Genomic DNA, 11,584 nt, shown 5'->3' on the forward strand with positions numbered 1-11,584 from the left:
ATTGGCTAGTGGTCACCCCACCTGGGTGGCTGAGTCCAAACCAAGAGCCTGTTTCCTCTACACTCCAAGCAGTCCCTTCCTTTTGGTTCTGTGCCATTCCGGAGACTGCATTTACAAAGTTTGGGTGACTACTTTGTGCTAGGCTCCAAGGGGAATAGAGGACCAGAAGACAGGGGGTTTGCTTTCAAGCAGCTCATGATCTTAAACTAACTCAAGTGCTATCATTTAAACACTCAGGTGAATTCTTAACTGCTCACATTATCTTGTTGTCTTCACCTATTCACACCTCAGCAGAGGCGGTAACAGTGAAAAGACAGATTGTCTTTCGAAGGTTTTGAGGAATGGCTTGGTGTAATGTAATATGAAGTGAAAAAACCGTCTGTCACCCACACTAGATTAACAAGAGATGACGGGTTGTTTTCAATAGCCAATCCTTCTAGGTCACTTAAAATATCATTTGATTTACCAAGTTAAATGTACCACAGGTTTGGGGGAAAAGCTACATTCAGTTTTCAAGACCCTTTTAACCCTCTGCGTCCAATGACCAAGTTTAAGGAAGCACAGTCCTGCCAAGGCTGGGAGAAACCCCTCGGGTCATTGCATACCTTACTTTTTCAACAGGTATTTTGCTTGGCATATCATTCCCTCTGTGGAAAACATCTAGTCCTACAGGTCCTTACGTAACCCTTCCCCTCAATGCAAATCCCATCCCTGCCATTTTATGCCTTGGCTCTTGCAGTCCACGGTTTATTTAAATCGTTCATTGCCTTTGAGGGTCAGACCCAGAGCTACAGCTGCCATGAAAACCTCCTATCCCAATCCAGCCTGGGGGGACTTCCTCACCCTTACTACAGAATTTAGCTACTTGTACCTCTCACTCAAAAACACAGGAAGAGCAGAGCATAATGGTTAAGACTTCACACTCTTTACTTAGGTGTCTGGATTCAAATTCACCACTTACTGGGGAAGTTCTTTATCCGAGCCTCAGTTTCTTCCTCTGAAAATGGGGATAAAACCTCATAGGTTAAGTCAATTCTTATGAAAGTGCTTGAACAACCCAAATGTCCATCAAAAGACGAATGGACAAACAAAATGTCATAGATACATACAATGGAATATTATCCAGCCTTTAAAAAGAATGAATTTCTGTCACATGCTACAACATGAATGAACCTTGAGACATTATGCTAAGTGAAATAAACCAGACACAAAGGACAAAAGCTGTGTGCTTCCACTTATATGAGGTAGTTAGACTAGTTCAATATATAGAGACAGAATATAGAATACTAGTTACCAGGAGCTGGAGGAAGGAGAGAAAGGGGGATTATTGTTTATTGGGTACAGAGTTGCAGTTTGGGATGACTGAGAAAGTTCTAGAGATGGATAGTGGTGATGGCTACACAGCAAAGTAAATATACTTAATGCCACTGAACCCTAAGCTTAAAAATGATTAAAATGGCAAGTTTTAACCAAAAAAAAGTGGAAACGTGGGGCATGGGTGGCTCAGTTGGTTAAACACCTGACTTTGGCTCAGGTCATGACCCCAGGGTCCTGGGATAGAGCCCCACATTGGGCTCCCTGATCAGAGGGGAGTCTGTTTCTCCCTCTCCCTCTGCTCCTCTGTACCTCCTCCCCCTGCTCATGCTCTCTCACTCTCTCTCTCTCAAATAAATAAAATCTAAAAAAAAAAAAAGTCAAAAAGTATATTATACACAATTAAAAAATTTTTTTTTTAGAAATAGGGTCTGTAAGAGCTGGCTGGCCAGCTTGCAAGTGCTCACTTTCACTTCACGCACAACAAAAGAGTGATTTAAAAATGGGTGATATCAAGCAGAAAAAGACAATTATCATATGGTTTCACTCATATGTGGAATATAAGGAATAGTGCAGAGGATCATAAGGGAAGGGAGGGAAAACTGAATGGGAAGAAATCAGAGAGGGAGACAAACCATGAGAGACTCTGGACTCTGGGAAACAAACGGAGGGTTACAGAAAGGGAGGTGGGTGGGGGGATGGGGTAACTGGGTGATGGGCATAAAGGAGGGCACATGGTGTTTCGAGCACTAGGTGTTATATGCAACTAATTTGAACTAATCATTGAACACTACATCAAAAACTAATGATGTGCTATATGTTGGATAGTTGAATTTAAATTTTAAAAAATCTAAAAAAATAAAAATAAAAATAGAAATGGGTGATATTGAGAAGGGAAAGAAGAGTTTTGTTTAGAAGTGTGCCCAGTGCCATATCATGGAAAAGGAAGACAAGCACCAGACTGGGCCAAATCTTCATGTTTTATTTGGGTGAAAGACAGGTCAGGCCCCCCTAAAAATTATTTTTTTAATGAAAAACTTCTTCAGAAAAATTTAGAATATATCCATGGGGCACCTGGGTGGCTCATTTGGTTAAGTGTCCAACTCTTGGTTTTGGCTCAGGTCATGATCTAGGGTCCTGGGATCAAGCCCCATGTTAGGCTCCGTGCTCAGCGGGGAGTCTGCTTGAGGATTTTCTCTTTCTCTCCCTCTGCCCCCCCACCTCTCTCTCTCTCTCTCTCTCTTTCTCAAATAAATAAACCTTAAAAAATAAGAAGAAGAAGTGGAGGAGGAGGAAGAAGAAGAAGGGATCCTGAGGAGCAAGAGTGAGGGTCTGGAGAAATAAAACAAGGAAAGGAAAGGAAAAAAAAAAAAAACAACCCAAATTCCATGATGCATTATTCATTTGACGACCAGTATGGGTAACTGGTGCTCTATCCTGCCAGTATGTACTATTACTTTGACATGTTAACTTGGCTGAAGGAAGAAACAGTTTCAAGTTTCTTGCCATAGTGGTTCTTACCTCAAAGGTTGGGGAACCAATGTGAATGTACTGTCAGCTACTGCCTCTATGTGTCCCAGCTACGTGCTCAGATACCAGAGAAATAACCACAGGGTAGATCCAACAGGTCTATTGAACCCATAGTGAGACACATTTGAACTAGAACTCCTTTTATCACTTGGCCTCCCTATGACCCCATTTTAACTGGAGAATAAGGAAAAGTACTTCAGGTCCTTTGATTCGGTATCAACACAGAACCATGGTCCCTATATTCAACTGTTCTTGGAAAGTCTGATAATTCCCTTTTTGCCAGTGCCTCTTTACCCTGATAAACAGTCTTAGATCCCTTTGGGGAAGGATCATGGGAATGTTTACCATAAATACTTGTAGTAGCATTGCATTGTCTTTCCTCCAAGGGATCTATTTCTTGTTCATTGAGTGGGGTTTGGGTCTGTGAAGTGACATATTTAGAAACTGGTGAAGGAATCTTTCTCTGAAAGAAGCACTGGTGAAGGTTTCTGTTCACCAGATCTCAAGTTTTCCATTTTATGATACAGGTCAAATAACATTCTGGTTGGCTTTCCATCTGTCTCTCCCCTAAGATCACCATAACTTATTAGCTGATTGCTGAGAGTCGAAGCATACTGAATACAACTATGGCCTTGCTGTCCAATATGGCATATGCCCCCTTTATTCTAACAGTTAAGTGCTGCCATTGGTCTCTGCCATTCCAGAATCCTACCTTTACCTTGATATTAGGAATCTCAATTCCATGGCAACATCTTCTGTCAATCCCAGCCCATACAAGACAGTTATCACAGAGCTTGATAAGCTCTGTCAAATTAACTGGCGCTCCTTGGCAATGCTTTCCTCCCTGCTTTAATGAAAGAAAGGTCCTTTGGGTCCTCCTGGGGAACATGGTCAAGTGCCAGTTTCTCTGATCACAAATAATAAGTTCATTCTAATATTTTTACCTCCCTGAATCTTTGGACCCTTTCCTCAATACCATGCCAAGGCAGTTCCAACATCTCCACCTAGTTATCCTAGGCTATCACGGTGTGCAAGCTTCCAAGAGCCCTCCCAGCAGCATGTTGGACAGGATCCTGGTGTCTTTGCCAGAATACTGAGCTCCAAGTCATGAAGGAGTGCTCCTAATAATAATAAGCTATAGTCCACCCAGTTTTCTATCCCCATGTCCCACCACCATCCCCAATCCAGTATTCTCAAGATCCCTACACATATGCGTCCCCTAGATTCTTGAAATATTCTTATTAACTAGGTCCTGCAATTTTTTGGCACATAAGACACTTCCTCCCAGAACAAGAATGGTATTTCTGCTCTGGGGCTGTGTTGTAGTCTTACTGTAGCTGTCAGCCTGAGGGAGAAAAGTATAATCTTGAGAAAAATCTGCCTCAGGTATGACCTTTCAAATGTCTCCAGACAAGGGGAAGTTGCTCTCTTCTAGAAAGGTCAAGAGCTAGTGAATAGAGAGCTGGTACCAGTTGCCACTATGGAAAAAGTCAGTCTACTTCATTTATTGTAGATCTGTGAGAAGCTGGTTCTGCTCTAATGGACTGACATGGGTGGGGACACCCTACACTCCTTCTGGTAAGGTTTGCGCCATGTGGGAAGTTAGTAAAAGGACGTAAAATCCTGGGGTGCCTGGCCGGCTCATTCGGTGGAACGTGTGACTATTGATCTTGGGGTTGTGATTTGAGTCCCATGCTGGGTGTAGAGATTACTTAGAAAATAAAGTTGTAGGGAAAAAAAAAGAATATAAAATTCTAACGTAAGAACAAAGTAAATATATGTAATCCATCTTATTAAATACTCCACAAAGAAGAGGATTTTTAAAACTGATCGGACTAAGTATATCTTGGAGCAGAGTTAACACAGGTCACATTTTATTCAGATTTGGTGTAGTCCAGCGTCAGGACACGATAGAGGGAGACAAGGAGAAGGCCTTGAGTAAGCGGAGGAGCTTGGGTGCATTTTTTAGATTTTGGTTAAAGAAAAAAAAAAAACCTTGGAAATGGATGTTCAGTGCCCTTCATTGAAATTATAGTCAAAGTTGCATTGTGTTCACTGTAGCACTTCTAGAAGTGATTCCCCTGAATAAGCCCTCCAACCTGGGGTCATTCCCAACCATGTGCAGACGTTGTGATCGAAGATGTCTATGTATATAAACAGGTGAGCAGCTGTGAATAAAATTTAGCGACTTTAGAATTTTGTGTCTGTGGTGATTTTTTGAAATCTTATTTGAAATCTAGCTTAAGGAAGAAAAACACCATTGGTAGTTTAATTGAAAACATTCAGGACTGAGGAATTTGTGGAATTTGCCCTGAAACGTTCTTTTCAATAATTTAGTTGTACTGCAAGCAGTTTAAGCAAAGCTATTTGGACTTACTGTTTTAGGAACAGTTATGCCCTCTACAGAGAAGAATCCGGTCATTGTGATGCCATCTTAGCCATTTTCCTGATGAGAGGGAATCAATTATTACTGCTTGACCCTGGGGGAAAACTTACCCAGGTACTTAAATTCTTTGCTTGGAGCAGGAATGGGGTGAAATAATCTTTAAGTTAAGAAATTTGGAACAAAGAGGGGAGCTGATGCAGTATCTGGGCCAAAGATGGCCCTAAGATTCAAAGGAAAGACCTAAATGTTAATACATCCTCAGGAAGCAATCTTGCCTGCGGGAAAGGAGGGAGCTCCTAAGGGCACCAGTCTGATGCAATAGAGGTGTTAAAAATGCTTGACCTGTTTTTTTTTTTTTTTAAGATTTTATTTATTTATGTGACAGAGAGACAGCGAGAGAGGGAACACAAGCAGGGGGAGTGGGAGAGGAAGAAGCAGGCTCCCAGCAGAGGAGCCCGATGTGGGGCTCGATCCCAGAACGCCGGGATCACGCCCTGAGCCGAAGGCAGACGCTTAACAACTGCGCTACCCAGGCGCCCCTTGACCTGGTTTTTAATACAAAGTAAACATTGTCTTTTCCAGAAAAAAAGGCAGAGCTTGAGAACAGCATTTCCTTCACACTTTCTGCCCTATTCTTCACTGGAATAGCATTTTATTACTCCTCACAACTTATTTTACATTTTAAAATAAAAAAAAAGGGCACCTGGCTGGCTCAGATGGAGGAGCATGGGACTCTTGATCTCAGGGTTGGGAGTTTGAGCCCTGTGTTGGGTGGAGAGATTACTTAAATAAATAAACTTAAAAATAAATAAATAAATATTAAAAAGCTGTGGAGTTTTAAAATTCATCAAAATACAGCCAGTCTTACACTTTATTTCTTTTGCCCCTGACCACAGATGTATGTATCAACACAGATTCAATTTTAAGTGTTAATCTTTTTACTAAAAAGTCATAAGCATCTTCACTAAGTCTCATAAATATACTTTACACAATCAAGTTTATTGGCGGTTTCCACTGTAAAAGATGTTACTTCATCACTCTAGGAAATTTACAACTCAGAAAAGTCAAAAATTAGAAGGAAAAAAGCACCTAGAGTCTCACCACATACAAATTCCAAAATACACGTACCACTATGTGTATTTTGGAATCATTATTATAATATTTAATCATTGAGTAATTTCTCTTTTTCAGTGTCTACAATCAATTTTAATTTAATATAATCTAAACACATACCATTTAGAAAATACCAAGGAAAATGTATGTGTAAGAGTTGATGCTATTGCATTTGGGTAAAGCTGGCGAGTTCTTGGTACTAGCATAGTTCAGGAAACACCTCTGAAGAAACCGAATATATTGGAATAGATGTTGCCGCATTTAGCCCCCAGTTTGAAAGCTCTGAGAAACAACTATATGTAAAGCTTTATCTGTGACTTTGCAACCTTTAAGATTTCTTATGCATCTTATATCTAAATTCTTAAGCAGACTGTCGTCTCAAAAATTCAAGTCTTCTGGGATAGTCTGCAGTGCTAAACTTGCAAACAAAATATCAATCTCTATCTCATCAAAACAGTTGGATGCCTCTTCAACAGCCTTTTATATGTATCCCTAATCCCTATACGACCAAATGGAAAAATTTTTCCTCCAACATTTTCAATTACAGATTGTGGAGGATTTTTGCTTTCACTGATTTCTCGGATCCACTCTTTTACCAGGTTATTTAATTTTCCCCAAATTAAAATCCTGCGCTGCAGTTCCTCTTCCTCTTCAAAAACCCCAAAGGGCTTCAGAGTCTCAGTTGGCTTCTGTGTAAGTAGGCAGTCAGTTTCCTTGGGGGCTGCTAAGCTGGATAGGAGGGGTGAGGCCACAGTGCTTCTGAGGCCGCTGTGTTTGCTGTGATCTCTGCGCTGTAACTGGAAACAGCACGGTGTCCTCAGCGGGCACCCTCGCCAGCCGCCCCCACCCCCACCCCCACCCCCACTCCACGCGGTCCCGAGCCTGATCCATCCAGGCGCGGGGGGGAGGGGGGAAGGAGGGGGAGGGCGGGGTTCGATAGCCGTGGGTCCAACCCCTCCCCCGTCCCTGGCCGCTCCCGCCGCCTTCAGCCCTCCTCTGCCTTCCCCTTCGTCCTAGCTTGGCGCCCAGAGTAATTTGTTTTTGTCTTGACAGAACTGTATGTTTCGTTATAATAGGTGATTTTGTTGAGATTCCTGGAGGGAAGTAGGGGCCGAAGGGGGTGGTAAAATTGGTTTGTGATGGTGGTTAGTGTCGTTGGACAATCTTTCTCCTTTGAAGCATATGGTAGAATTCTCCTTCTCCACCTTCTTGAAGTCAACCACAGCTTTAACTAATGGGGTAGGAGTGGGAATGGCATGTGCCTGTCGCAAGTAGGAGGCTTTAAAAGTCAGTGCAGTTTGCTTGCTATGCTTCTTTCCTCCCGCCTGCCATGCAAAGTACCAGGTGGTGGAAGTTGCATCAACCTGAGTCTCTGTGTAAGAAAGATGCAGAACAGAAAGAGAGAGAACCTGGAAAAGATGATTGAAGAAAGTTTAATGAAATTACTACTTACAATGGTGTGACAAGATAGAGGGAAACTACAGAAGCTGGAGGAATACCAGAGGGCTAGCGACAGCAGGAAGCCTACTGTCTCTACATTGGAAAGGGCGAGAAAACCGAGGAATGGCTGGAACCAGTGAGAGTGCAGTAGGGGGAGAGAGCCAGCGGGAGCTGTGGCCTTTGGTGTAGGAATGCATGGCCGGTCACCGCACCAAGAGGAAGGGAGGCGATCAAGGGAATCAATCCAGCAGTCTTTCTCTGCCCTCTCATTTTCCAGTCTCCTGCCAGGCCTTCCCACATGGGCCAAACCCAGCTGGAAACCTGGTTAATGCTGTGGGTGAAAGTCAGGATCTTGGGGGCACAGAGCAGAGTGTGACAAGATAGTGAACGGATCTGAAAGAGCAAATAAAGGCTCTGTCCTCAGTCAACCCTCCTCCTTTTCCCCGTCAGCATCCACTATGATTCTCTTTTTGTTCCAGGTGAAAAATTCTTTTCCCACCAAACAGGCGACACACCCAGAGTCCCATCACCTAGTATAGCCTCCCCCACTGACTTGTTATCAAGTCAGTCATAGTCTCAACTGAAACCTAAGACATTAGCCACCACCAGTGCTCTTCATATAAAACTGTAGATCTTTTAAAAAGAAGAAAGAGAGATAATTAGCACAAAACACTGTTGCTACTGTTTAACACAGACAATATCCAGCACAGTGTGGTCCTCTGGCCCCTTAACATCCATGTGACTCATAGCTGTGTGCTTTCATTATGAGGCAATTGGAGCTCCTTGGAAGAAAATGGTTCGCAGGTGAAAATGGGGCCAGGAAAGAATTGGATACCAGGGTAAGCAAGGGCAGAATGACAAACCAGGAGCTTCTGAGCTGAGTTGTCTTCACCATCAGTATCCAGTTATAGAGACCACAGTCTTGACCAACATGCTATAGCCCATCCTTAGAGGAACATAGGGTCCAGATCCAGAAAAAGGACTTAGTACAAAGTTGGTAAGGTGGTGATTAAGAGGCTAACAGGCTGGCCTTCAGGGTTGGATACTAATTCTATTTGGTAACAGCACAGAAGGTCGAGGAGACAAGCCTCTTCCAGCAGAATTAGATAGACGGGAAGCAGCCCAGTGCTCATACAGCACACTGTCAATCCATAAATATTCAGCATTATTTTGGGTGGAGTATCATCTTGAAAACCAGAGATATGGTGTTTAAAAAAAAGGAAAAAAAAATCCTTGTCTTTATGGAGCTTGGGTAGAAGTGAGGAAGACAGAAGTCAGAACCATTCAAGTGGTTCATTAATTAATAAGACAATGAAATGTGCCATGGAGAACTCTGTGGCAATATCCAAGCACACACCAGGGCCCTACCTAGTTGGGAGAATCTGGAAAGACCTCTCAGGGAGGTGAATGTATCGGAATGTATCTTGGGATCACTAGCAGGCAGGTGTGAGAGCAGCAGACCATTTCCAGACACCACCGCATCATGGTGAAAGGGCTCCCAATCACTAGCCCGCCAGCCTTGACTCTGTTGAGCTGCAGGCCTGCACAGGACAGACCCAGACGGAAGACTGGCCCTGGAAGAGTCCAGAAGAGACATAGCTGTGAATGGTTACACGCAGTGGCTCCAATTTCATTTCCTCCATGAGTCTAATACTTCTGTGTGTGTGTGTGTGTGTGTGTGTGTGTGTGTGTGTGTGTGTGAGAAAGAGAGAGAGAGAGGACACATGTATGTCTCTTTCTCCACTGCTATTTCCTTGTTTGCTCTAATGTTGGATCTGGAAACCTGGAAACCAACACCAGCAACCATTAAAAGTGAATCTCAGTTACTTGAGGCAAATGTTAAACTTTCTCACATCATTCCTCCCTATCTTTTCTTTTTCTTCGTGGTTCCTGTGTCTGCTCAGATTTGATTCATCTTGTGTGGTGGCTAAAAACTCTGAAGTCCTATAAACCTAGGTCCCAGTTCTGGCTTCCCCAGTCGCCAGCTGTGAGACCTGGGGCAAGTTCCTTACTGTCCCTTACTTCAGTTTCCGTGGTTATAAACGGAGGCTAATAACACCTCCCTCACAGGGCTAACACGGGAACAGAATGGGATATGCCACTGTAAATGGAAGCTCTAGGTGTTATTCAGTTTTTCCTTTTTCACCACTCGGACCTAACAACAAAATCTAGATCCCAAACTTTGACACTCATCCTCTGCTAGGAGACTGACTACAGTTACTCTCAGGTGCTTCTCATGCAGGGCTGCTTCCCATAAACACCTCATCCAGCCTCGCGCTGTAGGACGCCATGACAGGTTTGGCCATGAAGTCAGCGCCCCTGGGGATATCAGGCAGCTCCTCCTCATCATCCTTTTCCTCTCCGTTCCTTCTCATTCCTTAAACGGTTCCTAATGTGGGTACGAGTTTTTTGTGTTTTTCCCCCCACATATATGGAACAATTTTATGTAAGCTCTTCTTAATTTGAAAGTCACATAAATATAATGTTACACATTTCTGTATCTGAAAAAAAAACAAAACAAAAGACACCTAACAACTGAAATGGCATTAAATTGCTTTGTACTGATGCTAATGTTTTTTATGGGTCTATGGGCCCGGATGGGAATGAAACGGTTCCCCGGCCTGGGACTAGATGATCTCCTGAGGTTCTTTTAGAGATATGAAAAGCAAACTAATGACAAAATAATGAGTTCTAGGCTACATGATGCGCAAGGTATGTGTCCAGGCTTTGTTGGTAGGGTCGAGATGTTCTTGGCGGGTATTTCAAGATAAAAGTATAATGGTCTATAATTCTTTAATTTTTTTTAGGATTTATTTATTTATGCTAGTTTCTTTCTTGATCTCTGGATGCAACAATAGAGCTCCTGATTACACACACATAATTTTTTTTTTAAGATTTTATTTATTTATTTGACAGAGAGGGACAGCCAGCAAGAGAGGGAACACAAGCAGGGGGAGTGGGAGAGGAAGAAGCAGGCTCACAGCGGAGGAGCCTGATGTGGGGCTCGATCCCACAGTGCCGGGATCACGCCTTGAGCTGAAGGCAGATGCTTAACGACTGAGCCACCCAGGCGCCCCAACACACACACACACATAATTTTAATTGCATCACTGAATGCAATTTATCCTAACATTTTTCTAAACTTTTTTGGGGGAAGCAATTTAGATTTACAGATGTTTCAAAGATAATACAAAGATAAATTACAAAGATAGCACAGAGATAAGTTACAAAGATAGTACAGAGATAGTATCCTTGTACAGATATTTCTTGAAGATCCTGCTGGTTTGGTTCTGAACCTACCACAATAAAGCAAATACCACAGTATAGCAAGCAAATGAATGTTTTGCTTTCCCAATGCATATAAAAGTTATGTTTACACTATACTGCAGTCTATTAAGTATGCAATACCATTATGTCTACAAAAAGAATGTACATACCTTAATTAAAAAATACTTTATTGCTAAAAAATGCCAACCAGTCATCTGAGCTACCAGCGAGCTGTAATCTTTTTGCTGGTGGAGGGTCTTGCCTCAATGTGATGGCTGCTGACTGGCCAGGGTGGTGGCTGCTGAGGTTGGGGTGGCTGTGGTAGTTTTTCCTTTCTTTCTTTCTTTCTTTCTTTCTTTCTTTCTTTCTTTCTTTCTTTCTTTCTTTCTTTCTTTCTTTCAAGATTTTATTTGTTTATTTGACAGAGAGAGACAGCCAGCGAGAGAGGGAACACAAGCAGGGGGAGTGGGAGAGGAAGAAGCAGGCTCCTAGTGGAGGAGCCTGATGTGGGGCTCGATCCCAGAGCACCGGGAT

General features: G+C 42.7%; 1 pseudogene; it reads right to left on the bottom strand.

Annotated features, from left to right (window-relative positions):
* Nucleotides 1-6,441: 6,441 nt before the first annotated feature.
* LOC123794889 (poly(A) polymerase alpha pseudogene) lies at nucleotides 6,442-7,234 on the bottom strand (annotated as a pseudogene).
* Nucleotides 7,235-11,584: the final 4,350 nt, after the last annotated feature.

This window comes from Ursus americanus, chromosome 12, assembly GCF_024610735.1.
Source record: "Ursus americanus isolate L20-20 chromosome 12, mUrsAme1.1.p, whole genome shotgun sequence".
In the NCBI taxonomy this organism is placed as follows: domain Eukaryota; kingdom Metazoa; phylum Chordata; class Mammalia; order Carnivora; family Ursidae; genus Ursus; species Ursus americanus.